We start from the raw sequence: 6,031 nt of genomic DNA on the forward strand, positions 1-6,031 counted from the left end.
TCTGATGCTATATAAGTTGCAATACCCAAAAAGACAAAACAATATAATAAGATTTATAAACTTTTTGGATATACCTTGGTCAAAACTCTTTAATTCATAATCTATTCTTTTTGTGGCTTTGGGATTGTTTTTTGTCACATTGGTAATATTTGGAAACATTGGTACTGTGCCAACATGCCTTGAATTGTCATCATTTACTCTCTGACTTTGAAATTATAAAATTTCATATTCACATCTCTTTTTTCCAATTGGTTATTTAACTTTGTATTTTTTATTTTATTAAACTGAAACCAGTATGAACACGGTTCATAAACACATTCCAGCAGCCCCACAGTTCATAAACACAGTTATCCCACATTGATGAATACTAAACAAATGTCAAGCACACACAAATTCCATATCATTCAATGTGGGGAAAGAGTTACAAAGGAGAGAAAGGATCATTATTAATATTTTACCATTGAACAACACAGTTAGAAAACAGGGGTATTCATTTCATTCCAAGAATGGTACAAAAAAAAAAGCCAGCAGGTGTTTCCATGCTAACTGCCTAACCAAAAAATTTACACACTGCCAGCCTGCCAGCCCTATGCATTAGCAATTACAGGATATTGAAACTCCCCTATCTATGTAACATGCTAACCAAACATAAACACTTCCACACTACCTACCCAGTTGCTGCCTAATCAAACTTCCACTACTTGTCTAACGACCCATACAATTAAAGACACAAATCCCACATATCACCAATAAGAATGCCAAAGCCACAGTGTAAAACTTCTCTCTCCTGTAGCATCTTGCAACCTCGGCCTCTAGTCTGATAATTCGTTGCCTTTGCTCTGGGATGAGCACCTTACCATGTTCACATATCTCATCATCACGCCATTGGAAGAATTTGCACTTTCGCCCAACCTGAAATGCAAACCAATTTCTTTATCCATCAAGCTACTTAATGACCAATAAGGACTGTATAATACAATTGCCATGAAATTGAAAAGGAAAACATTCTCCACTTGCAACAATTGTCAAGGAAAATAATACAATTGTCAACAAAAGGAAAATATTCCCCAGCTAATTCGATAAACATTACCATACTGATGATAATTCTCCACTTGCACACTGGTTTCCTCTTTATAAGTACAAACATACCACTAACACTGGAAAACTCACAGATATATCAACACAATTCCCCACCATTTTTTACACCACCAAACAGCTTAGTAAAACAAGAAATGAAAAAACCCAAAATTATTCCTTCCAAACCCAGGAAAACGAAATAAATGCAAAACACGAAAACCCCAATGCAAAACACAATTCCTCCCTTTCTCTTAACCCCAATGAAATAAAAATAAAAATAAAAATAAAAACACGAAAACCCCATGATTCAAAATCAATTTTCCTAGATTTTCCCTTGTTTTATCAGAAAATAATAGACATTGGAAAAAAAAAAAAAAACCAAAAACAATGAAGAGGAAGTAAACCCCATCTCACTAAAACAGAGTAACATCAATAACCCACCAACAGTAACAAAGCTTGCAATACCCAGTAGAAAAAACATGATTAATTTAAAAAAAAAATCAAATATTGAAATACCCAGTAGTTTATACAGCCATAAAACCTTCTGCCAGGGTTTTCTGGTGTCCATGAAACCACTAACACTGGTTTTTCACCACAGTAGCACCTAAATGGAGCTCTCCTTCTCAAGCTTGAACTGGATGAAACGCTTGCTTCCATCTGATCAGGGACTTCGAAATGGTTGAAGATCTTGAGATGGTTGATGATGATGGTGGTTTGAGAGAGAAGTGTGATTTGGCTGTTTCGGCAGAGGCAGAGCTTCACTTCACTTCACTAGGGATTAAGTCTGATTTGGGAGAAAGGTGCGCGCCATGGGTGGGTAAGTACACACGTGTGGGGGCTAGACGTGTCAAGTGCTTTGTGATTATCTCATTACCTGCGCGCCAGTGGAAGGTAAATTGAGGATAAGTGCTTCACGTGACACTCACGTGAGTTATTAATCTCATTCCTTCCTTATTTTATTCACCAGCATGTAAAAAAAATAATATTTTATTCATCCCGTCAGTTTCCCTGTTAATTGGTGACAGAATGAGGCTTTAAGGACTAAAACGGAAAGCGTAAATTGGTTTTAGGGACTAAAAGTGGAAAAAATAAAATGTAGGGACTAAAATGGAAAAACTTCAAAATGTAGGGACTAAAAGTGCATTTACGCCAATTTTATATTAGAAAGAATTGAGCAATCACAAGGTATCTTAGTGCTGATGTCTTGTGTACTTAAATCTACACTTTGGTGTTCATGATCTAGAGTTCACAAAATCTTGAACCAATTTCATGAATCAGAAGAATATAAACGTGTTTTCTTGTGAATCCTTTGACGTGTTTATTGATTCTCACATTAAAAACCTATAAATATTTTTATCAATTTTAAAGATTTTTTTTTTTACTTGAGAAAAATTTTGTTTTAATGAATTTTTTATATAAAAGAAATTAGAAGTAAAACCTGAATTGAATAAATTTGAAACTTAGAGAACTTAATTGAATGAAAGTAAAGTTAGAGTACTAAAATTAATTTCAGTCAAACTTAGAGGATGCAATTTGCATTAAGAATGTATGAGCTGAAGTTATTTTACCTTTTTTTTTTAATGTAAATCTATATCTATATATTTATCTATATATATATAAAAGCTAAAGCGTGGTATTTATTGTTACCACGCTCCAGTTGAGCCACGTTAGCATCCACGTCATTATCTTTTTTCTTTCCAATTTTCCAATTTTTTTTAACATTTATTTTTTTAATATTTACACTTCTCCAACCTTTCTCCCTCCCCTACCTTTTCATCTCCCCGCTACCCTCTACATTAATATCATTCTTTCTCTTTCCTTTCATCTTCCTTTATTTTTGTTTCTTCTTATTCACACCCTCTTACTATATATTTGTCATTATCTCTTCCATTCTATGCATAGTTTTCCCTTACAAAAAAAGGTTGTCTCTCTCTCTCTCTCTCAATTTTTTGGTAGATTGGGTTAATGCAATTTAATTTTGTTTTTTAAATTTTGTTTTTGCTTTTGTTTTTTGTTTTTTTGTTCTCTTTGATTGTTAAATGTTATCCTATTGCATTATAAATAATTAAATATAGCATATAAAAATATAATATTATTCTATTACATAGCATAACTTGGATAATTTGGTATTTATTCTATTATGTAGCATGATTCTTTTATAAAGCTCAATTTAGATGTTAAACTATGAGACTTTACTAATTTTGTTCATTTTTTAATCCTTTGTGGTGGACAAAGTATTCTTAACAGTTGTATTAGAAGTACTCTATAATGCCATTTAGTTAGAGAAAAACAAATGTTAGCCAAACGAAATATATTGGATGGCTGACAAATTTAGCTTTTGCAATTTATTTTAATTATTATTTTTATTTTATAACATTGCAAATATAGAAATTTTATTCATAATTTTTTATAATAATTTTTTATTTGATAATATGTTTTGGGTGGATGAAATTACAATTTCTACAAAGAAAATAACCTTAATAGATTATCAACAACAAATTGTTTTCCTAATTGGTCCAATTAATCATTGTTAAGTTTTATTAATTTTTTTAGTTACGTTTTTCAGTGTTTTGGATTGTAAGCAGAAAAAATAAGGTTTGAGAATTTTTTTTTTTTTATTTTTAACTAAAAGAATAATTTCCAAATTTATATTTTTTTAATGATTCACAAAATGATATAAATAAATTTTATTAAATAATGAATATTTTCATTAACTTGCCTTTTGAATTTCTGAGAAAAATTGTATTGTTTTCATTTTGGTACGTCAAAGTTTATATTTATGATTTATTATTGTTCCTATAATAAATAAAAATATGATTACGAAATACATTATTCTTTATTAAATTGGTTTAATTTTTAAAAAAAATAATAAAACCATCGTAAAAATAATTATCACGCGCAACGCGCGGGTTTGCAGTTAGTTTATATTTAAAAGCTGAAGTGTAGAATTTAATATTGCTACTCTCTTATTATGCCACATCATCCACCTATTTTCAGCTCTTACTCTCTCATTTTTAACTCTTCTCTTTATTAATTTCCCACTTTCTCCAACATTTCATCCTATCTTTTACCTTTTGATCTTCCCACTCTCGTCTACCCTATCGTTACTCTTTCTTTACCCATTCATCTTCCTTTTATTTTGACTCTTCTTATCCCATCTTCTTTACTATAAATAAATTATTATCTCCCATTCAATCCATATTTCCCACACTAGAATATGTTAACTCTCTCTCTCATAGTTTTTTTTTTTTTTTGGGTTTATAATTCTTTCTTGTGTCTTCACTGTAGGGTAATGAATTTTTGTTTTGAACTCTTCGCCCAAAAAAATGTGATTACTCTTCACACATATATATATATATATATATATATATATATATATATATATGTTGGGTTAAGATAGCTTGACCCTGATTAATTAATTCAATTAGCCAAGTTGATTAATTAAGTTCAATTGTTGTATGCAAAATGTGAAGGTGCCAAAAAATCACCAAAAATACTAAATGCAGTGAAAAATAAATTGAACATAGTGATTTGTTGACAAATGGGGAAAACCTCGCACGGCAAAAATCCCATTGGGTGATTTTAAGGTCATTACTCCCAAGAATCCACTAATCAACAATCAAACAGTTACAAGTATAAGGAATCTTACTAACTACCCTAACCTATCCCGAAATACCAACCTACAGTTGAACATTTGCTCCAATACACAATCAGACTTGATCTTGTAGTAGCCTTATTTCCTTTGATGCACAAACCTCCAATTTGAGACTAAACCTTTGCATGGCCATGGATCCCAGTACGTGACTAACTCCAGTAACTTAAACAGATGTTGTTGGCTGCAAAGTTCTTCACTTCATCAACAATGAAGATCTGGAAGCACTTGATTACAAAATCCTATAGCGTATAAACGCAGTAGCTTCACACAGAGAAAATAAGTCTCTTGGTCTCTGTATCTGTATGTAATGGCTTTTAAAATAAGCTCTATATATGTCTAGGGTTGTAAGAAAAGAAACCCTAAACAAATACACAAGACTGGATCGAATTTCAGATCTGAAAATTTTGAAATCTTAATTCCCGATAGATTGAACTACTGTCGAGCTATCTATCGAGTTTCATAGTAAGTCTCGATAGCAGGTATCTGTCGAGACTTAATGAATAGCTTTTCTTCACTTGTTTCTTGGCACAATCTTCATGTCTTCAATTATTGACTTGAACAACATGTTTTTTGAAGTACTAAATCCATCTTAGATCTATCCAATTACAAGTAAAGTACATTTTGTCAAAGGATTAGCCAATTACAATAAATTATGACCCTAACAATTTTTATATATATATATAGATATAGATAATTCATTCTTGCAACTCTTGATAAGTTTTGGTGTTGTGTTTTTTGAGTACGCATCACAAGTCCTTTCACTCCCTTGTATAGTTTTGCTTTGATATTTATTTGAGTTAATCCTTGTACAATTTACATGAATATTATGAATTTAAATGTGCCTATCAATTATTTGAATAATATCAACTGTAATTATGTGATAATTTTTTATTATCATCATAATCATGATAATCTCTTTGAGAGAGGAAATTTTAAATAATAAATTTGAAACTAAAAAATTTTAGTTGCACCAAAAGTAATTAAGCAAAATATAATTCATAAAAACAATATTTAGAAGAATATGGACCACTTCAATCAAAAGGATAATATCAAACAAAAACACCAAAAATGATAAATTTGTATATTTGTAAAAATAGAGAGATAAAAATTATTTTTAGAAATTTTTTAATATTTCAGAAGAACAAATTATATACAATTAAATTTAGAGAGTAAATTATATATTGTATTACATCTCAAAATAATCATATATTCCTACGCATCACAAGGCTATGCAATAAGTTGTTATAGAATTAGAGAAAATGTGCAAAGCAAACATGACATATATACTGCACAACCATA

This window comes from Quercus lobata, chromosome 7, assembly GCF_001633185.2.
Source record: "Quercus lobata isolate SW786 chromosome 7, ValleyOak3.0 Primary Assembly, whole genome shotgun sequence".
In the NCBI taxonomy this organism is placed as follows: Eukaryota; Viridiplantae; Streptophyta; class Magnoliopsida; order Fagales; family Fagaceae; genus Quercus; species Quercus lobata.